Here is a 24,906-nt window from a genome sequence, read left to right on the forward strand (position 1 = left end):
ACAAATAAGTTTTCTGCAGTTTCTTCCTCTATAACATACATGATGTGCTGGATTGAGATGATCACTAAGAATCTTACCAGCTCTGGAATTCTACAATTCTAATAAAACCATCTAGGAGTGGGAGTTGCTCTAAAATGTGGAAAAGAAAGTAGATTATGCATGTATCTGTATGGATCATCAAATCAATTTTTATATTCATTGCTATCAAATGTATTATAATGGACAACCCTGAAGAATCACTGAATCTCTGTGTTTGCTTCTAAACTATCCAACAAGATTATTTTTTCTGTGAAACTACTTGTGATTTGTAATTCCGATGGTAATTTTCTTTCTAAAATCTTTCCACACTCCCCTCAGCCACTGTCATTTGTGATTCAATTACCGCACATCTTTCTCACATATATTTTTGGAAAAATTAAAGATGGAAACAATCAATCCTGTATTATTATGAGTGAAAAGTGTCAACACATTTTTTCATGAGGATGTCATATCTGTGATACAAGAATATCATGCTTTTTTTGCTATAAAAAATGACAGATGGTTGACTGTGAATGATATTAGTGTCAAGTCGTTTAAAGAGGAGATGGCCAATTTTGTGAAATTGAAAGAAGGAAATAGTGACCTCTTCATACTCATCACATAGGTATCATTCCCTGTTTAAACTGCCATTTATTTCATGTCTTTGCTCCACAAGTCAGGAAGGTGGAGAAAGTTATAACTGAGCATAATCCCACCACATACTAGGTATAGAATAGAATTGGTTAAGGTAAATCTGGCTTCCCTGCTCCTGTGGGATCTACCCAGGTACCATGAAAATAGCATCCAATAGAAAGGAGTGCTTGGCACCTCAACCCTATTACTGTGATTTGAATGTGTCCCATCCAAAATTCATGTCTTGCCAAAATGAGAGTATTAGGAGGCGGGACCTTTAAGAGGTGATTAGTACATGAGGGCTACTCTTTCATAAATGGAATTAAGGTCCTTAAAAATATTCATTCAGCATTTGTCAATCTTTCTTTTGTGCTTTTTTGCCTATGGAGATGCAACAAGAAGGCCCTCAACAGAAGCTGGTGCCTAGATCTTGAACTTCCCAGCCTACAGGACTATGAGAAATAAATTTCTGTTATTTATTTATTTATTTATTTATTTATTTATTTATTTATTTATTTGATACAGGGTCTTGCTGGGTCACCCAGGCTGGAGTGCAGTGGCATGATCACAGTTCACGGCAAATTTGACTTCCCTGTCTCAAGTGATGCTCCCTCCTCGGCATCCCAAGTAGTTGGGACCACAGGCACATGCCACCATGCCAAGCTAATCTCTTATTTTTTTTCAGAGAGACAAGGTCTTTCTATGTTTCCAAGGTTGGCTGCTCTTTAGAAATAGCCCAGTCTCAGGTATTTTGTTACAGCAGCACAAATGAACTAAGACTTCTGCCAAGACAAAAGTTCCAAATTACTGGGTTTTCCTCTTAATAATACCAACTTGTACCTAAAGTTGCTTGTGCTCTGAACATTTTTAGCTTCACATTTCTTTGGCTTCTTCTTACATTTGCACAATACTGCTCCTAGTTGCAACCATAGCCTTTTACTTAGGTATGCTTTTGCACTCCAATGCTTCAGGGTCATTGTCTCCCTGCTATATTTTTTGCCCACTGTCCATCTCAGTCTTTAAAAGGTGGCACCATAAGACTATACTCTTATCTTCACTATACAGATGTGGTCATGTAAGAAGCTTACAGCCATTTCTTTCTTTTTGATAAAGACCGTGGCTGCTGGCTCCATAATCTTCCTCCCCACCAAATTCTTATTACAAATCACAGAGATGTCAATATGCAAGTACGTAAATCATACAACACTTGGCCTCTCAATTCTTTATCTTCCCATTCCTCAAGTTATTTTCCTTTATGCCTCCTCAGCCTCTTGCTGCCATAATCACACACCTGGACCTCACACCACTAGAAAGGCTACTACTGTCATGCCATAATTGCACAGCTCCAACTCTATTATCACAGCTTCCCTGTTGCAGGATATCTATCACAACAATTCTTCACCTTCATATCATCCAAATGCATCGACTCTAGTCTTTTCTTTTTGGTATCAAACAATCCCTCCTATTTTTCATTCCCTCCAGAACTAGCAAAAAGTCTATTGTATTCCATCCCTTGAAAATATCTTCTGTTTCTTTTCCCTGTTGTTTCTTCAGAAATTAACGGAGCTAATATCGTTTGTCCAAGACTTCTTACCAGATCAAACTTAGACTATTTTTTTAATTATCCTCACATGGTACATTTTAAAGAACGTTTGTTGACTGTGTCACCTGGGAGTCAGTTTTTAACTCATATAAGTTGCAATGCCTTGCACTAAGAAACTGGGAATCATACAATTTTTTGAAATTTATATAAAAATTACATGATTAATAGAAAATAAATGGCATACTAATATACATATTAGTTTTTGACCCAAGTACAAGAAGTACCAACTAAGAAAATCAAATTTTTAGGTGTCTGTGTAACTGTGTCTCTGTATTTTGTTTTGTTTCGATCTTGGTTTTGGTTTATTACTATTTTCCTTTTGTCCTGAAATACTATTGCTTGAGACTTACGGTATAACGGGATGTTTAATTTTATGTGTCAACTTGGTATGCTATGGTGTTCAGTAGTTTTCTCAAACAACAACCAGAAAATATTGTGATGGCTTTATCCAATATGCTGAACATTTAAATCAGTAGACTTTTCGTAAAAAACAGTATACTCTTTATAATGTGGATGAACCTTAGACAATCAGACAGAGGCCTTAAAAGAAAAGACTAAGGTTTCCTGAAGAGGGAATCTAACCTGGAGAAGACTACAACATAGAAATCCTGTCTGGGTTTTCAGTATTCCATTCTGCTTTGTGAGATTTGCACTTGCCTATCCCCCAAATCACATGAGCCAATTTCTTAAAATAAATTTCTTCTTTGCTACCCCTTTTTATCTCACTGTCTGCATCTCTCTCTGTATTTCTCTTTTTATTTTTCTCTCTGTTGCTGTAGAGAACCCTGATTAACCCACAGGGGCAAAAAGTAAGACGAGACTCAAAGGCAACGAGAGCCTGTCGTGTCTGGATACAGATGCTGGTAGAGAGAACAGAGTACCCAGTTGGTGCCTAACTTAGGATGGTTTGACTTACAAATTTTCTACTTTATAACAGTGCAAAAGCAGCACGCATTTAGTATGCTCCTCGACTTACGATGAGGTTATGCCTAGATAAACGCATCACAAGTTAAAGTATCATGAGTTGAAGTGCACTTTTGATTTAACGATATTTTTAACTTTTGATGGGTTTACTGGGATGTAACGCCTTTGTAAATTGAGGAGCATCAGTATTCTGAAGTCATTCTGGTGTAGTTTCAGCCTTCTGATATTCCCAGCTTGGTAATGAGATAGCATACTGTAAGTAAGCTCAGCCTTGAAAATCTTAGAAACACAGGAATTGGAGAAACAAGGAAGGGACTGACAAAGAAGAAAGTGTCAAAATGCATAACTCAGCTAAATAAATACATAAATGGTGTAAAGATTTCTATAAAAATTATAGTGGAGGTACCTAGCATTTTTAACAAAGATAGTCCTAGAAAGATGGGACTTGATTTGGTCATTTGTATATATCCTATCAGTTGTTTAATCACTCTTGTTTTGAGACAGCACCAAACTATCCAGAAGTCTAATTGGTTTGAAAATTAAGAACAGTGACATAAGTTTTCCTTAGTAATTTATTGTCACAGCTTGTCTATTTGCTTTTCTATAATAGTTCATTAAAAATTATATTACATTATTTGATCTACTAATTTCAGAGTCAAATTTATATATTTATTATGTCAAAGAAAAATTTCACTTCTACTATAGTAAGAAAAGAATGAAAATTTAATTCAGGTTTCAGAAGTTGTTTGATAATTCTTACCAGATGATATTATACTGTTTTAAGCAATAACAGGGCAAATGATATTGAGTTCTGAATTTAGGGGATTGAGAATACATTGAATAGCATGTGCAAAAAAATATTTTCTCATTGAAAAAATTAGTCAGTATTTTAAATGAATAGACCCTCAGTTGCCCTGGAATTGAGATATGTTTTCTACTGAGTAGTAAGTAAAGCAAAGTTTGGAAATAAGAAATTTTTTTAAGAAATAGCAAAACAACATGCTAAAATATTAACAATATATAAATATTGCATAGCTTCATTCTGAATGTATTTATATGGTATTATACTATAGCTGAAAGTTTACATTGAAATCTTTTCTCTCAAACTCTGTTAACAAAAATTGCTGCTGTGACAACTTTATAGAACTCTTGTGAGGATAAAATGGGATTATAGATGTGAAAGCATTATGTAAGCTGTGAAATTTAGATGTTGGCAATAAAATAAAAAGAGAGAGAAGAAAATATTGACAGATAAATGCATCCCAACAAACATTTTAAAGAAGACATTAGCAGTAAATTTACAGGATAAAAGTGGCAAAATTCTCTTGAGTACATCAAGTGTGGAAGAGGGAATATAGAGAACATGTTACTCATAATCTCTGCTAAGAGTCTAATTTAGTTCAGCCATGCTGGAGGGCATATGATAACAGTTAGGCTTATGTTATGATTCAGTAATTGCATTGCTTACCACCTATGCAGGTACACAGTCACTCCTCTGCAGAAGGGATCATACACAAATGTGTTCATTTTCATATTGTTGGTAAGCGTGCAAAAAATAGAAATAATTTACCCAAAGGCTGTACCTTACTGTCCCTATATTCTAAGCAAATCTCTCAAGAATTTTCACTAATTCAGCATAAAAAATAAAGACACACTAAAGGACAATTTCTTTCCCTTCTCCTTACCAAGTTACAACTACCCTATTGAAGATGATAAATTAAGCATACTCAATTACTAATACCAATGGAACTTAAATTAGGATCTTTCAGATAAGGCAAAAATCTTTAACCTTTAAATAAAAACACACAGATGCACATTTTAAGACTGAGGTTTCAATAATAAATGCAATGCCAACTAATTCTAACTTGTGGATTCAAAACATCAAAACACAAAACTGCTTGTTGTAAAAATCTGAAAACAAAACATAAAAGAGATTTCATCAATAAATAGCTAAATTAACTGTGGCATGTAAAAAGAATATAATAAAGCACTTACACATGACAGGACAGATCTACATATACAGACATGCTAAATCTCTCAACACGTTTTTGAGAAGAGAATAAAAAATAATAAAGTTGTCCAATGAAAAATATATGTAATATATAATTTATGTAAAAATTACAAAAACAAAACCATGTACTTTTCTTGTGTGTCTGTGTTTGTATGCGTACATGTGTCTGAACAAAAATGAATGTGTAACCATAGTAGTAGAGGTTATCTTTGAGGTTAGGGACTGTATTTTTTATATGCATCTTGGTATCTGAAAGAGGTCCACGTCCAGATCACTGTTGCAGGTTAGGTTCTTTGGAACACACTGAGACCCAGTATCATTGGACATGTAAGAAAGCTGATGAGAAGGCTCAGATGATCCCTCCTGTGGCACATATAGGTAGTTCAAGCTATACAGGAGAACCTCTATTCCAGCTATACCCATTAACCACCATAAAACCCTAACAGCCTGCTTATCCTGCTCTCTTAAGCCATTTTGAATTATGCTCTGTTCTTCCTAGAAAGCGTCATTATCATTAACCTCTTCACACCCTTCAGGTGCATGAGTGCTATCATTGGTCTCAAAATCCAAACCAAATATGGTGAGTAGGGGGCTCCTCCTTCATCTACAGTGTGACTACAACAATCTAATGAAAACATTGACAAAATATTTAAACAGACACATCACAAAAAAAATGGCCAATAAACACATGTAAAAGTTTTCAACATCCTGAGTTATCAAGGAAACGTAAATTTAAAACCACTATATGATAACCCCACACACCCAACTGAATAGCTAAAATAAAAAAAAAACAGCAAAAATTCAGGAGGTAGTAGGACAACTAAAACACTCATATATTGCTAGCAGGAGTTAAAATGTTATTACCACTTTGGATATCTGTTGGGTAATTTCTTATAAAGTTTGTCATACATATGTTCTATGACCAGAAATTTAACTATGAAGTATTTACACAAGATCATTGGAAACATAAGATCACAAAAATATTCGTACATGAATATGTTACAGCTGCTTTATTCATAACAGCCCCAAATTAGAAACAAGCCAGTTTGTTTTGCCTATTAGAAAAAATATAAATTGTTTTCTACTAAGACAATTAAATACTATTCATCAGTAAGTATGAGCAACTGTTAAAACATGCAACAACAGAGATGAATCTGAAAAACATTATGTAAAGTAAAAGAAGTAAGACAAAAACAAGTATAAAAATCCACTGCTCAGCTTAGCTACCACAGAAAACAGAACAGCCTCAGATACTGCCCTTTTGGGTCCACACCATATCTGTACCAAGACAATGAATGCTTCCATGGACTGCTTCCAACCCTGACTAAGCATGGTAAGGTACTCATGCTGGCCCATTTCTGCAAGACACAGGAGTCCTCTAATGAGTCACTTTGCCTTGGGGAAATTTAATGTGCTTAGCTCTATTTTTTTCTTGGAATATTTGCAAATGTACTGTAGTGGGAGACTCTCTCTACCCAATATTTCTTATTTTCTCTTCCTCTTCACATTTGTCATACCTGCATTACAGTCTGAAGGCTTTCCATGCCTTCTCTGCATCATTCTCAATAAATTGTTTGCCATGTGTTAGAATGGCTTTTATCAAAAAGATGTAAGTGTTAGAGAGGATGTGGGGAAGAGGAAACACATGAACACTGTTGATGGAAATATAAATTAGCACAGCCATTATGGGAAACGGAATGGAGTTTCCTCTAAAAATTAGAAATAGGGTTGACATATGATCCAATAATCCCACTACTAGGTATAGATCCAAAGGAAATAAAGTCAATATGTTGAAGAGATATCTGCACTCTCATGTTCATAGCAGCACTATGCACAATAACCAAGATATGGAATCAACCTAACTGTATATCAACAGATGAATGGACTAAAAAAATGAGCTACATATACACAGTAGACTACTATTCAGCCATAAAAAAGAAAATTCTGTCATTTGTGACAAGATGAATCATGAATAAGTCTGGAGAGCATTTTGCATTTCCTAGAACACAAAGTACCAACTAGCTATCACATTTGTCTATCTAATACTTTGGACTTTATCAAAAGTAAAAATTTCTGTTCATAAACAACTCTGAAAAAATGAAAAGGTAAATATAACAGTAAGAGAATGTATACAAAATACCTATATCTGATTAAAAAAACTCATATCCCAAATATATAAAGGATGCCTATAGATAATCACACAAATATAAACAAACCATTTGAATAAAGGTAAAAATGAAACTTCACAAAGTTCAAAAAAGAAAAACATGAAAGTTACTTAACGAAAATTGACTCAACATCATTAATGTTCAGGAAATTGCAATTTAAAACTGCAATGAGATACCACTCTATACACATCGAATGGTTAAAATTTAAAAAGCCAGAAACACCAAATGTGGAGAGGATGTGGAATAACTGGAACTCATACATTGCTGATAGGTACTAAAAAGATTATAGCCATTTTGGGAAATGGTGTGGCAGTTTCTTTTTACATAATTTATATGTCTAGCCTATAATCCAGCAATTTTACCTCAAGTTATTTACTTCTATCACCCCACAGAGTACAAACATATATCTTAGACAAGACTTAAATAAGAATGTTCATGGAAAGTATATTAGTCCTTTTTCACACTGCTATAAAGATACTACCTGATACTGGGTAATTTATTAGCAAAAGAGTTTCAATTGACTCTCAGTTCCACATGGCTGGAGGGGCCTCAGGAACCTTAAAATTATGGCGGAAGGCAAAGAGCAAGCAAGGCACATCTAAATATGGTGGCAGGAGAGACAGAGAGAGCACAGGGGAAACTGCCGCTTTTAAAACCATCAGATTTCATGAGAACTCACTCACTATCATAAGAACAGCATGGGGGAAACCATCCCCACGATCCAATCACCTTCCACTCAGTCCCTCCCTTGACACCTGGGGATTACAGCTCCAGATGAGATTTGGGTGGGGACACACAGTCAAACCATATCAGAAGAATTATTCACAAATAGCCCAGACTGAAAACAACCTAAATGCTCATTAACAGAACATATAAACTAATTTTAATACATGTAAATAATGATATGTTACTTAGCGATTCTAAAGAGTAAACTATTGATGAAAGCAACAAAATAAATGATCTCAAAAATACTGCTAAAATTTAAAAGCCAGGCAAAAAAAAATATGTATATATAAACTGAATGATCACATTCATATAGAATTCAAGAGTAGGTAAACTAGTCTATGATGATCAAGATCCAGACAATAATTGCCTTGGGGTACAGGAGTACCTGATAAAGGAACAGGAGAAAACATTCTGAGGTGACAGTTATATTCTTTATCTTAACTAGTGTGGTGGTTACATGAATGCATACATTTGTCAAGACTCATCAAAGTGTATGCTTAAGATCTGTGCATTTTCTTACATGTAAATTATACTTCAGTTATTGTCTCCAAACTAAGTATCAAAACAGAAACTAGAAAATTGCATGTGTAAAATACAATTAAATTAATAGAAGGAAGAAGAAGGAGAAAAATAAAGAATGTAAAGGTTTAAGATAAAGGAGAAAAAAATGAAAACCAAGAGGTTTGACGGAAAATGGAGGAAATTACGGAGTAATAATCACATTATAATAATACAGAAAAGGATATTGGAAAAGAGAAATGGAAAAAACATTCCGATGATAAAGGATAAATGAAGGTTTCAACCCAAAGGTTTGAAAAAATGATAATTTTATTTACTCTCAAGAGAGAATCATGAATGCTAGGAGAAAATTAATGCCCTGCTGAGTGACCATTTTATCCCATCTATAGATCACAGCAGGTATATTATTCTTTCCTCCTGGGACTTTTAAAAACCTGTTTGCTTTCTATTTCTTACATAATCTGAGTCCTAAAGCACAAATACAAATGCATTGCAGTGTAATTTAAACTATAGTTCTATAAAGACTCCCAATACAGATAAAATGTTTTTCCAGCCTTTAACCCTTGTATAGATCTTAAATCTATTAAATAGAGGCAAGCAATCCCTTAAGTAGAAAAGAAGAATAAAAAAGGTATTGGTGTTTATAGGAAATTTATTCTGCAAAAATAAAAGTCTTTTAGGCAATTTACATGAGCTAACTCAGTTAACCCTTTTGATGTTCATAGAAGTTTCTTGATAGAAAAAACCTCTCTATTGAACATGCATTACTAATTGGAATCACTGACTCACAAGAATAGATTATAAAATAGGCATTTTATAAACTGGTTTATAGCTTGAAATTGGCCACGAGGGGAGTATTCACACCAGAAGAATCAGCACACACTACAAATTGTGAATTTTGGTTTTCTCCTCAGAGAGCTGGTTTACCAGCACAGCACTGTTTATATTCTTGTTCTTTGTAACAAATTAATTTTATTAAATTAATATGTGTCTTCCCCCATTAAATTGCTCTCTCCATGATAAATATGGCCTATATTTTATTTTATTTTGCACTTTATTTTGAGACACAGTGCATAGCAATGAAAGCACAGGCTTGAATAGTACATTTTTCTAATTTACTGATAAAGATATTAAAGCACATGGGTTACATAACTTATCAAAGTTCACACAGCAAGGAAGTAATAGAGCCATACGGCAAATTTATCTTACTGGAAAACTCTATAAGCCATCATATCCCCTGTGACCTGCATGTACACATCCAGATGGCTGGTTCCTGTCTTAAATGATGACATTCCACCACAAAAGAAGTGAAAATGGTCGGTTCCTGCCTTAACTGATGACATTACCTTGTGAAATTCCTTCCCCTGGTGCATCCTGGCTCAAAAGCTCCCCTACTGAGCACCTTGTGACCCCCCACTCCTGCCCACCAGAGTACAACACCACTTTTTCCTTTACCGACCCAAATCCTATAAAACGGCCCCACCCCATCTCCCTTCTGACTCTTTTCAGACTGAGCCTGCCTGCACCCAGGTGATTAAAAAGCTTTATTGTTCACACAAAGCATGTTTGGCGATCTCTTCATACGGATATGAGTGAAATTTGGTGCTGTGACTCGGATTGGGGGACCTCCCTTGGGAGATAAATCCCTGTCCTCCTGCTCTTTGCTCCTTGAGAAAGATCCACCTACAACCTCAGGTCCTCAGACTGACCAGCCCAAGAAACATCTCACCAATTTCAAATCTGGTAATCAGCCTCTTTTTACTCTCTTCTCCAACCTCCCTCACTATCCCTCAAACTCTTTCACCTTTCAATCTTGGTGTCACACTTCAATCTCTCCCTTCTCTTCATTTCAATTCCTTTCATTTTCTGGTAGAGACAAAGGAGACGCGTTTTATCCGTGGACTCAAAACTGGCGCCGGTCACGGACTGAGAAGGCAGCCTTCCCTTGGTGTTTAATCATTGCAGGGACGCCTCTCTATACACCCACGTTTCAGAGGTGTCAGACCATGCAGGGATGCCTGGCTTGGTCCTTCACCCTTAGCGGCAAGTCCCGCTTTTCTGGGAGAGGGGCAAGAACCCCTCAACCCCTTCTCCTTCACCCTTAGCAGCAAGTCCTGCTTTTCTAGGGGGCAATAACCCCCAATCCCTTATTTCCGCCCCCTGACCTCTTATCTCTGTGCCTTGATCCCTTATTTCTGCGCCCCAACCTCCTATCTCTGCACCCCAAACCGTTATTTCTGTGCTCCGACCCCTTCTCTGCTTTTCTGGAGGGCAAGAATGCCACACCCCTTCTCCGTGTCTCTACTCTCTTTTCTCTGGGCTTGCCTCCTTCACTATGGGCAAGCTTCCACCTTCCATTCCTCTTTCTTCTCCCTTAGCCTGTGCTTTCAAGAACTTAAAACCTCTTCAACTCTCACCTGACCTAAAATCTAAGCATCTTATTTTCTTCTGCAATGCCACTTCACCCCAATACAAACTCGACAGTAGTTCCAAATAGCCAGAAAACGGCACTTTCAATTTTTCCATCCTACGAAATCTAAATAATTCTTGTCGTAAAATAGGCAAACGCTCTGAGATGCCTGACGTCCAGGCATTCTTTTACACATTGGTCCCTCCCTAGTCTCTGTTCCCAATGCAACTCATCCCAAATCTTCCTTCTTTCCCTCCCACCTGTCCCCTCAGTCCTGACCCCAAGCCTTGCTGAGGCTTTCTAATCTTCCTTTTCTACAAACCCATCTGACCTCTCCTCTGCTCGCCAGGCTGTGCTAGGTCCCAATTCTTCCTCAGCCTCTGCTCCTCCACCCGATAATCCTTTTATCACCTCCCCTCCTCACACGCAGTCCAGCTTACAGTTTGGTTCCATGACTAGCCCTGCCCCATCTGCCCAGCAATTTACTCTTAAAAAGGTGGCTGGAGCTAAAGGCATAGTCAAGGTTAATGCTCCTTTTTCTTTATCCCAGAGCAGATAGCATTCTGCCTCTTTTTCATCAAATATAAAAATTCAGCCCAGTTCATGGCTCATTTGGCAGCAACCCTGAGATGCTTTACAGCCCTAGACCCTAAAAGGTCAAAAGGCCATCTTATTCTCAATATACATTTTATTACCCTATCTGCTCCCGACATTAAATAAAACTCCAAAAATTAAATTCCGGCCCTCAAACCCCACAACAGGACCTAACCTCACCTTCAAGGTGTATAATAATAATAGAGTAGAGGCAGCCAAGTATCAACATATTTCTGAGTTGCAATTCCTTGCCTCCACTGTGAGACAAACCCCAGCCACATCTCCAGCACACGAGAACTTCCAAACGCCTAAACCGCAGTGGCCAGGCATTCCTCCAGAACCATCTCCCCCAGGAGCTTGCTACAAGTGCCAGAAATCTGGCCAGCAGGCCAAGGAATGCCCGCAGCCCAGGATTCCTCCTAAGCCGTGTTCCATCTGTGCAGGACCCCACTGGAAATCAGACTGTTCAACTCACCTGGCAGCCACTCCCAGAGCCCCTGGAACTCTGGCCCGAGGCTCGCTGACTGACTCCTTCCCAGATCTTCTTGGCTTAGTGGCTGAAGACTGACGCTGACCAATTGCCTCGGAAGCCCCGTAGACCATCACGGACGCCAACCTTTAGGTAACTCTCACAGTGGAGGGTGAGTCTGTCCCCTTCTTAATCAATACAGAGGCTACCCACTCCACATTACCTTCTTTTCCAGAGCCTGTTTCCCTTGCCTCCATAACTGTTGTGGGTATTGACAGCCAGCCTTCTAAACCTCTTAAAAGTCCCCAATTCTGGTGCCAACTTAGACAATACTCTTTTTAGCACTCCTTTTTAGTTATCCCCACCTGCCCAGTTCCCTTATTAGGCCGAGACACTTTAACTAAATTATCTGCTTCCCTGACTATTCCTGGACTACAGCTGTATCTCATTGCCACCCTTCTTCCCAATCCAAAGCCTCCCTTGCGTCCTCCTCTTGTATCCCCCGACCTTAACCCACAAGTATAAGATACCTCTACTCCCTCCTTGGCGACCTATCATGCACCCCTTACCATCTCATTAAAACCTAATCACCCTTACCCCACTCAATGCCAATATCCCATCCCACAGCATGCTTCGGAAGGATTAAAGCCTGTTATCACTGGCCTGCTACAGCATGGCCTTTTAAAGCCTATAAACTCTCCTTACAATTACCCCGTTATACCTGTCCTAAAACCAGACAAGCCTTACAAGTTAGTTCAGGATCTGCGCCTTATCAACCAAATTGTTTTGCCTATCCACCCCATGGTGCCAAACCCATATACTCTCCTATCCTCAATACCTCCCTCCACAATCCACTATTCTGTTCTGGATCTCAAACATGCTTTCTTTACTATTCCTTTGCACCCTTCATCCCAGCCTCTCTTTGCTTTCACTTGGACTGACCCTGACACCCATCAGGCTCAGCAAATTACCTAGGCTGTACTGCCGCAAAGCTTCACAGACAGCCCCCATTACTTCAGTCAAGCCCAAATTTCATCTTCCTCTGTTACCTATCTCAGCATAATTCTCATAAAAACACACGTGCTCTCCCTGCTGATCGTGTCCAACTAATCTCTCAAACCCCAACCCCTTCTACAAAACAACAACTCCTTTCCTTCCTGGGCATGGTTGGATACTTTCACTTTTGGATACCTGGTTTTGCCATCCTAACAAAACCATTATATAAACTCACAAAAGGAAACCTAGCTGAACCCATAGATCCTAAATCATTTCCCCATCCTCTTTCCATTCCTTGAAGACAGCTTTAGGGACTGCCCCCACCCTAGCTCTCCCTGACTCATCCCAAACCTTTTCATTACACACAGCTGAACTGCAGGGCTGTGCAGTCGGAATTCTTACACAGGACCGGGATCACGTCCTGTAGCCTTTTTGTCTAAACAACTTGACCTTACTGTTTTAGGCTGGCCATCATGTCTCTGTGCAGTGGCTGCTACCACTCTAATACTTTTAGAGGCCCTTATAATCACAAACTATGCTCAACTCACTCTCTAGAGCTCTCATAATTTCCAAAGTCTGTTTTCTTCCTCACACCTGACACATATAGTTTCTGCTCCCTGGCTCCTTCAGCTATACTCACTATTTGTTGAGTCTCCCACAATTACCACTGTTCCTGGCCTGGACTTCAATCCGGCCTCCCACATTATTCCTGATACCACACCTGACCCTCATGACTGCATCTCTCTGATCCACCTGACGTTCACCCCATTTCCCCACATTCCCTTCTTCCCTGTTTCTCACCCTGATCACACTTGGTTTATTGATGGCAGTTCTACAAGACCTAATCACCACACAGCAGCAAAGGCAGGCTATGCTATAGTACGAGCCACTAGCCCGCCTCTTAGAACCTCTCATTTCCTTTCCATTGTAGAAATCTATCCTCAAGGAAATAACTTCTCAGTGTTCCATCTGCTATTCTACTACTCCTCATGGATTATTCAGGCCCCCTCCCTTCCCTACACATCAAGCTCAGGGATTTGCCCCCTCCCAGGACTGGCAAATTAGCTTTACTCAACATGCCCTGAATCAGGAAACTAAAATACCTCTTGGTCTCAGTAGACACTTTCACTGGATAGGTAGAGGCCTTTCCCACAGGGTCTAAGAAGACCACCATGGTCATTTCTTACCTTCTGTCAGACGTAATTCCTCGGTTTGGCCTTCCCACCTCTATGAAGTCTGATAGCAGACCGGCCTTTATTAGTCAAATCAGCCAAGCATTTTTTCAGGCTCTTAGTATTCAGTGAAACCTTTATATCCCTTACAGTCCTCAGTCTTCAGGAAAGGTAGAAAAGACTAATGGTCTTTTAAAAACACACCTCACCAAGCTCAGCCACCAACTTAAAAAGGACTGGACAATACTTTTACCACTTTCCCTTCTCAGAATTCAGGCCTGTCCTCAGAATGCTATAAGGTACAGCCCATTTGAGCTCCTGTATAGACGCTCTTTTTATTAGGCCCCAGTCTCATTCCAGACACCAGACCAACTTAGACTGTGTCCCAAAAAACTTGTCATCCCTACTATCTTCCATCTAATCATACACCTATTCACCATTCTCAACTATTCATGCATGCCCTGCTCTTGTTTACACTGCCAGTTTACAGTTTCTCCAAGCCATCACAGCTGATATCTCCTGGTGCTATCCCCAAACTGCCACTCTTAACTCTTAAAGTAAATAAATAATCTTTGCTGGCAAGGCTATGCTGAACCTCCTTAGGCACCCTCTAATTAGATGTCCTAGGTCCTCCCAATTCTTAGTCCTTTAATAACCTGTTTTTCTCCTTCTCTTATTCCATTTAGTTTTTCAATTCATACAAAACTGTATCCAGGCCATCACCAATAATTCTAAATGACAAATGTTTCTTCTAACAACCCCACAGTATCACCCCTTACCACAAAATCTTCCTTCAGCTTAATCTCTCCCACTCTAGGTTCCCACGCTGCCCCTAATCCCGCTTGAAGCAGCCCTGAGAAACATCGCCCATTATCTCTCCATACCACCCCCAAAAAATGTTCACCATCCCAACACTTTACCACTATTTCATTTTATTTTACTTATTAATATAAGAAGACAGGAATGTCAGGCCTCTGAGCCCAAGCTAAGCCATCATATCCCCTGTGACCTGCATGTACACATCCAGATGGCCAGTTCCTGCCTTAACTGATGACATTCCACCACAAAAGAAGTGAAAATGGCCTGTTCCTGCCTTAACTGATGACATTATCTTGTGAAATTCCTTCTCCTGGCTCATCCTGGCTCAAAAGCTCCCCTACTGAGCACCTTGTGACCCCCACTTCTGCCCACCAGAGAACCCCCCTTTTTCCTTTACCTACCCAAATCCTATAAAACAGCCCCACCCCTGTCTCCCTTCTCGCTCTTTTCGGACTCAGCCCGCCTGCATCCAGCTAATTAAAGAGGTTTATTGCTCACACAAAGCCTGTTTGGTGGTCTTTTCACACGGACACGAGTGAAATACAAGATCCTTCCAAAAAGGTAGCTGTCAACAAATAGTTTAAACAAAGAAACAGATTCAAACATATTATTTGATATAAGCATTTAAAGCAAATAATATGCCATCGGATAGTTTTAATCAATCCAGATGTAATATTAATGTCATTTTTATCATGAAGGTGTAAAATGGCTACTTTATATACCAATCAATAGTTATAAAGAACTCCCGGATATATTGAATGATATTGAGATTTTATTTTTTAACAGCATAATGACTGAAAAGTTGGACTCTGGCCTCTAACTGAATTCCAATCTCAAGTGTGACTACTTCCCGGCTTTCTAGCCTATCTCAAGTTGAAAAAGTTATTCAATTTCTCTAAGCCTCAGTTTTCTCTTCTTGAAATCTCTAATAACGAAATAAGAAATTTTCATAAAGTACTTAGCCTGGACTAGAAAATGTAGAGTAAATAAATAGTAGAAGTTATTTTAAAATGGTAAATAAATTTTAATTATGAATGCTTGTTTTAAAGTAATATGCATCCACATAACTTGAAAAAATTAGCTTTTATGTCCTCAATTAGAGGTAAAGTGAACTATGTGGACATAACTTAAAAGGTTGCCATCTGATATAGGGGAGATGAATTTGGGGTGTACTTTGTTTTAATTAGCATGATTGAAGTGTCACCAGAAAGGCATTTTCTATGGAAAATGATGTATAAAAAGAGAAAATGATATAGAAAAAGAGAAGGACTTCTTGGACCTTAATGAACAGGGATGTGCATATATGTTTTTAGTACTTTGGTTTAGGTAAAATCTGCTGGACCCAAACGTCACAGCAACCTCAGGGGGTGCAGCTGCAATTGTTTATCAAGACAAAATATCCCTTGAGACCATCACTTTGCACTGTATAATCAATAAATAGCTCTCTGATGATTCATTCGGCTTCCAAGATATCTCTTAATAGGAAAGTCTAACTAATGGCTCTCCCTGTAATGTTAGACTTTATCATAAATTAAAGTTTTCTTATATCAGTTCATTTATCAGTCTCTTCTGAATATGCATAGTTCCTGACTGAATATACATTGACAAAATAGCAAATTTCTAGACCTGCAAAGCAGAAAAATAGATTTACACAATAGATATTCATTCTGAGCAGTGCCTGTTTGAGGTCCCCTTGCCCCAGGAACCAGAAAGATTTCCTTCCAGAAATTTCTGTGTAGCAATATTTGTATGCACAAAGACTTAGAAATGTGAAAGGTGTAGATACATATAGACAATGATCATCATTATCTCCTTTGGTTCCCCCATCAAAAGTGTGAAGAAAATAGAAAATTGCACTATTCCAAATTTACATTTGAAAAAACTAAGGGCCACAAAAAGGCAATGAGTTGCTCAAAGAACATGGCTAGTATGAGTTAAAGTCTTGACAGAAAACAAAGACTTTCTCTCCAGAGTTAAAGCTAAGCTCACAGCAGATACTACCTCCACAGATAACAAGAAGTAAAACAAAATAATGATTCTTTGACTACTAATGAAGTTTTCTAAGCAAAGACCTAGAGAGATAAATAATATATCACAGTCCACTTTTTAATGGACTGGAATACACCCAATATGGGTGATATGGTTTGGATCTCTGTCCCCACCCAAATTTCATGTTCAATTATAACCCCCAATATTGGAGATGGGAACTGGTGGGAGGTGATTAAATCATGGTGGCAGTTTCTCATGGTTAAGCACTCCCCCACCTTGGTAATGTATACTGAGTGAGTTCCTATGAGACTGATTGTTTAAAAGTGTGTAGCATCTCCCTACTCTCTCTGTTCCTCTTGCTCCAATCATGTGAAGTGCTGGCTCCCCTTTTGCCTTCTGCCATAATTGTAAGCTTCCTGCAGCCTCCCCCAAAGCCAAGCAGATGCTGCCATGCTTTCTGTACAGCCTGTGGAAACATGAACTAATTCAACCTCTTTTCTATATAAACTACCCAGTCTCAAGCATTTCCTTATAGCACTGTGACAATGGATTAATACAAGTGTGATAAAAGTAAACACACATTTTTCTCTTCTTTCTTAACATATCATTTTTATATAAATTTATATTGCATTATATCTCTGTAAAATACTTAATTATCATTAAATAGTTAATAATTATTGACTTGGTTATTTAAAATTTCAAGTGAATATCTTAGTTGCATTGTATCACTTAATAAAATTATTTTTCCTAAAGTGAGCCTATCTAGGACTAGCAAAATAAATAGGAAGATATTTGTTAAAACTTGCACCATAAACAGAGTGCATTAAAGAAATGTTTTTAGGATAAATTATATGATGCTGGTGTTTATTTATTTTTTAAGTCACTGCAGTTATATTCTCCAGTACATATAAATGCATTTAAATAGAATCAAGTAAAAATGCATGAGAAATTCCCGTGTGAATTCATTTATATAACTCCAAATGCAGTTTTTCATTGAGCCTTTTTCTTTCACAGAAACCTCATTAATTATAGTCATCAATAGTAGTTTTTTATTTTTTTATTTTTATTTTTATTTGAGACGGAGTGTAGCTCTGTCACTGGGCTAGAGTACAAAGGGTACGATCTCAACTCACTGCAATCTCCGCTTCCTGGGTTCAAGTGATTCTCCTGCCTCAGCCTCCCGAGTAGCTGGGATTACAAGTGCACAGCACCACGCCCAGCTAATTTTTGTATTTTTAGTAGAGACGGGGTTTCACCATGTTGGCCTGGATGGTCTCGATCTCCTGACCTCGTGATCTGCCTGCCTCGGCCTCCCCAAGTGCTAGGATTACAGGCGTGAGCCATCTCGCCTGGCAGTATTTAAAAAAAAAAAAAGAATTTAAAAGTATTTATACACATTTATTAAATCTTCACATTTTTAGCAAGATTATTTTGGCTAAAACTTTTAATAATCCCTGGGAAAGTGAATTTGACTCCAATCTAAGAGCACTAAATATGGAAGACAATGCTGCCCTTACAGTCACAATGGCTGTACAGAAAAGATATGCTTATCAATGCTTGACTGATTTTGACTTGACATTTTCACAGCCACAGTGGCTCCGTAGCTGATTTTCATATGAATAAAATGGCCTTAAGATAATCACATAATTTTAAAATGTAGAGATGTATTTAAGACATTTTGGAATAAGCATCTTTTTGCTTCTTTTTTTTTTTAAATTAGCACACACATAAAGAACTGGAGGTGAATTATGAAATTCCAGAATTTTAGCAATTTTAAATGGCATGTGATCTTATCAGTTTCCCTGCTTATAAAATAGAGATAGAAATGGAAATGCACCTCAGAGCCTCTTAGGAGTCTCAAAGAGGATTGTAAGCAGGAACAAGCCTAACTCCACACCTAACCCAATCATGCATCTGTTCATAAAGCACACATGATAGTGTCGGGAATACACCAATGAAGAAACCTGAACCCATTTTCAAGGAGCATGAAATATTGTTATGTACCTCTTCTCCTGAGCTATTCTTCCTTACCTCCCCTAGAATCATATGTCACATATCACTTAAGTGCTAATGATTCCCAAATTTGTGCTCTATTCTAGACACTGCTTTGGGCTCCAAAATCAATCATTCATCTTTTTGCTGCCCACACCTCCACCTTATTCTGCAAACATCTCCCATCTATGGGCACCAAGCATTACTTGTTTGCAAACCATTAAATAAATTATTTCCTATCTGTCTTCTCTCTCTGTAACACCAAAGGGATGACATGGTCACATATGAATGCTTACACCAATTACCATTCCGTTTGCAAAGAAGACACTTCAGTTATTCTGAACACCTGCAAGTTCTTTAATGTTAATAAACTCAACACAAATACCCTCCAAAATGCCTCAAATGTGTCCCTTTGCTATTATTGTTTTTAGTTCCATTGCTATAGTCATCTCATTTCTTCACAGGATTATTGACATAATCAGTTAATTTACATTCCCAGGTGTTCTCACTACAATCTATTAGATGGGCCTCGAATATGCTTAAGGGGAAAAGGAATTTACCCATTCATTTAACTGTAAAAGTGTCCCAGGAATAGCTAGATCCTCAATGATCTAATAGGGCCCAGTGTATGCAAACTCCTTTCAGACAGACAACTCGGGATCCAACCCCTGGCAGTTCCAGCTTCCTATAGTCCTACCTTTGCAGCTGTTGCGAAGAGAGCTTTGTTCTGTTGGTAGCTATAAGATATAGAAGAAATAGATACTAATTGTCTCTTATTTGATCACTGGGCCCAGTGGGTTAGTGCATTATAGATATTTCAACCTGAATCAGTTATGTGTCACTCAGAATAAGGTGAGGAAATATAAGGTGATCAATAGTTCCAGCATAACCAGGTAAGAATGGAGTATGACTTCCCTGAAATTAAGGATGCTGAAACAATAAAAATAACTTACCTATTCTAGGAGACAATACTATCTTTCTCACTGGTAGCTCTAACATGGTACTATGGTTTATATGTCTTCTGTTTTCCTATTGTGCCTACAGATTAAAGGGCAAACTTATTTGCATGGCAGAAATTCTACAACCTAATCTCACTGTTCTTTCAAGTTTTTTTTTTTTTCTACAGCCACCGCTTTTCTGCTACTATACTTTTAAAATCTCAGATGATGAGTTCTTCACCAGAAAAGAAAAAAACAATCTCACACACACACACACACACACAAACACACAACCATTTTACAACGCATTTCTCTCCATGGAGGTTTTGCTTTTTATATCTGCTCATTTATCTGTTTGGAATGCTCGCCACGTCTTCCTGACATTTCTGTCACCGTGGAGAACTATTTGTCAGGGTTCAAGGAAAATCTTACTCTTTCTGTATTAGTTTAGGAAAATTAATGAATTCCCTTATTAGCATTGCATTCTGTATTAGTCAGGGTTCTCTAGAGGTACACAACTAATAGGATATATGTATATATGAAGGGGAGTTTATTAAGGAGAATTGACATAATCACAAGATGATGTCTCACAATAGGCCATACCCAAGCTGAGGAGCAAGGAAGCCAGTGTGAGTCCCAAACCCTCAAAAGTAGGGAAGCCAATAGTGTAGCATTCAGTCTGTGGCTGAATGCCTGAGATCCCCTGGCAAACCACTGGTGTGTAAGTCCAAGAGTACAAAAGCTGAAGAACTTGGAGTGTGATGTTCAAGGGCCAGAGGCACCCAGCATAGGAGAGACAGGAAGGCTGCAAAACTCAGCAAGTCAGCTCCTCCCACCTTCTTCTGCCTCCTTTATTCTAGCCCCACTGGCAGTTGATTAGATGGTGCCCACCTTGAGGGCAGGTCTGCCTCTCTCAGTCCACTGATTCAAATGTTAATCTCCTTTAGCAACACCTTCACAGACACACCCAGGAACAATACTTTGCATTCTTCAATCCAGTCAAGTTGACACTTAATACTAACCAACACACATATGCTGTATATACACCTTGATTAGAGCATGATTACTAGTACTGCTTGTATAGTTAATAAGAAGGTCCATAAATAAAAGTATAGTCTAAAACCCATCAACATCGATGGGAATTATATCTCTACTATCTGTGACACTGGGCAAGTTATTCACCACTTGGAACCTTTCTTTACTTATTTATTAACTTTTAGTGTTAATAATAATACCTACATATCTACCTGTCAAGGTGACTCAATACAAATGGCATATACTCTTTTTTTGGTTTCTGATCTCTCTGCTTCCTTGGAATTCCTCTGACTTCAGTATCCATTTTTTTCTCTAGTTTCCTTTGCTGTTTTCCCACTCTTTGATTCAACCTCAAGGTGCTTTAAAGCCCTCAAAGTGTGGCCCTAAATATTCTTTCTCCTATCTACATTTGCTCACTATAAGATTTAACTTGATCTCATGTTTTTAAAGACCACTATATAATGATGACACACAATTATTTTACCACCAACCCTTCACTTTTCACTGAGCTCCAGATTTGTGTATACAAGGAGATTTTAGATATGCATGCCAAATTCATAAATTCCAAACAAAACCCCCTTCCTCTTCATAACCAACTCATCGGTAAGTTCTATAGTCTAAACATTCTAATGGATTCTACATCAACAAATTTTCACTGTCTCCAACACTACCAATTTGTCCAAGTCATCATCATTTTCCATTAGGGACTCCCAGAAATAAAATCTTAATTGCTTTTCCTAGTTCCTCACTATCTCTTTCAGAATCCTTCGCCCTACATAATAGTCAGATTGAATTTATAAAGCATAATGATATTTTCCTCACTCTCTTGCTTAAAACCTTCTAATAACCTCCCATTATACTTTGAATAGCACCCAACTGCTTGCCATGCATGATCGGCAGCTATCTAGTTTTCTATCTCCCTGTGCAGCAAAACACTCAAGCTGAATTCCTTATCATGTTTAAAGAAACAGCAGAAAATGACAGTGTTTAAAAAACAATCTGCTCAGTTTTGAATCCCAGCTCTGCCACGTACTAATGTTGGCAATTTACTTGATACTTCTCTGCCTCAGTTTCCTTACATATGAAATGAGAATGAAAATAGTGTTACCTACTCCATAGGGTTATCATGATGATTAAATTAGTTAGTGTACATAGATGTCAATACCAATTCCTGGCACATGGTAAATGGCATAAAAAATTACTATTATTATTTGTCAGTTTGCTAGCTCATTGTCTTTTGCACTAGAATGTAAACTCTCCCAAATAGCGAATTTTTTTGTCTGGTGCTATTTTCCCAATATCTAGATATGGATCTATCCCGTAGAAAAAGTTCAAGACACGTTTGTGGATATATTAGCAGAAGAATAATACATGCAACTTGCATGAAATATATGCAGCACATATTCAGTACATTAACTGTTTTCTCTTTTAACTTCAGTTTTTTCACCAGTGTGAATTTATTAGTCCAGGAGAGAAGAAAACTACCTTAAAAGGCACATATATTATGATCCAGAATCTGTGCTAAGCATGTTATATAAATTATTCTGCTTATTTCTCCTAACAACGACTTGAGGGAAATGTATGCCCATTGTTTATAGATTAGGAAACCAAAATTGGTTAAGATTACAGGACTCTTATTGGGTTGTAGGATTAGCGAGTGGTACAAGCAAGTCTTTAGGGCTTCAAAGCTATTTTTCTTTTTTCTCATCATGCTAAAATTTCAGTTTATTCATCCTTATATATTTATTCTGAAGCACAATGAATATCATAAAGTAGACTCATAATGAATGTTGGTGGAATTAAATGCACATAGTAAGCCCTGAACAGATAGATGTTGCCAAAAGAAACATTCTAGAATTAAAGTTGCAGAGGTAGTTTTGTATATGAAATAATCATTTCATGAGTTTGATTATTACTCTTATCTATGCAAGTGATCAAATTTCTTTTAGTCATTCTGAGATAAATATCAAATATATTTTTGCACCATGGAGATATCACAAGTTCATATCAAAGTTATTCTAATACTGTGCTGCCCTGCTTTTATCTTCATGGTGCAATTATTGAAATTATTATTACAAATTTAAGACAATTCCATTTTAACTGATCTGTGAGTTTGTGGGTCTATTTTGTTGTTGTTGTTGTTATATCTAAATGCCTAAATCTTAGTCACTGGAATTCATTTTCTCTGGTCAAATGCATTCAATTGCCCAATGTGATTAAAGCATTGTCAAAGGTACTTCAATTCTGATATACTTTTATTTTGATTATACTTATCTTTGCCGATCTTCTCTTATAAAGCTTTAAGTAGCAAAGATTTCTTTTTACTTACTATAAGATTTTGCGAAAAGAATAATGAGGCTTCATGAATCCCACAAAATAGATCTTTATTTAATTTACAAATTATTTGAAAATCTTAAAATACATTCTCTGTAATTTTTTTGAATTTCAAAAATCAAAATGCATGCATTTAATAGAAAATGTGAGAAAAAATGGGATAACTAATACTTAAATGGAAAAATATTTTAATTGCCTTTTTGCCAGAAATTTCAGACAATGTGATGACTATTTTAATGCATGTGTGATAATTGCTGCTATATATGGCACAATTGCACTATTATAAGAATTGTTAATATTTCTGTTGGTGGGAATTTTCATGCATAGTTGAAACAAGACAATTCATATCTGACACCTCAAAATGAAAAGCAAATTTTATTTAAATGTCAAAATTGAGCAATGAGGAGGCAGAGGGGCATGAGTTTGGAAAGAATTGCATTTTTAAATTTAGGGGTAAACGGGACAGCTTCTCTCTAAGCTTTCTTCAAAACATCTTTCAACTTATGGAGTCTCAGAATATCTCTGTTTCTCAGCTTCCACAAGTGAAAACAATTCCTAATACATTATGGTGTTCATGAGGACTTAATGAGGAGCCTTCTCCATCTTAACGGTACTCTATATTTCTTCCACGTTTTTAAAATTGTGGTAAAACACATACAATTTTCCATTTTATATACTTTAAGCGTATAATCGTTGTCACTGTGATGTTGTGCAAACATCTCCACTATCATTTTCCAAAACTTCTTAAAAATATAAATCAGGACATTTCACACTCTGCTTGATAGTCTACAATATATTCCTAATGCATCTAAAATACAATAGAATCTCTTTAACTTGGCCTGTGATGGCCTTCTAATAGACTCCTACCTGCCTCCTGGAAAGATTTCTTTTTTATTACTCCACCCTTCTTCCCCATACTCACTGGGCTCCAGCCACGACGGCCCTGCTGTCTTTACATTCTCCAGTATTGGAACTTGAAATATGTTTCACCCACTCTACCTATGCCCACTTTTCCTCTGCCTTCAACTCTCAACTCTCCTTCTCCAAAGAGCTCACTAAAAGCTTTACCTGTCCCAGGTTTTAGATAAGGAAACTAAGGCTTAAACTGGCAGAATAATTTCCCCAAGTCATCCCTACTTTCAGCACAGCAACTTTCAATGAAAGAAAGCATACATATAATGTTCAAAAAATCTACATCTTCATCATTCCTGACTAATTATTTCTGGTCTCAACAAATGATGCAAAGCCTTTCCTATATAAACGAATCACTGCCCCCACCTGTGCTCTGCTTTCTCTATTCTACTGCCTCCTAGAAGAGGCTTCAATATCAATGAGCTCTACTTTAAAATTTATTTTGATTTTTCTCCTTGACTTTGGTTCTTTCAATTCTATCCCTCTGAAAATTTCTGCTTTCTCATGATATTTTCTCCAGCATACCTACATCTATGCATGTTTAACTTCCTTCTGGTATTGATCACATTGAACCATTTTGATTGGTTTATGAACCAAGACACCTCAAACACCTACCCTACCTCAGCCCAGCACACCAATACATG

The sequence above is a fragment of the Pan troglodytes genome, chromosome 3 (genome assembly GCF_028858775.2).
Source record: "Pan troglodytes isolate AG18354 chromosome 3, NHGRI_mPanTro3-v2.0_pri, whole genome shotgun sequence".
In the NCBI taxonomy this organism is placed as follows: Eukaryota; Metazoa; Chordata; class Mammalia; order Primates; family Hominidae; genus Pan; species Pan troglodytes.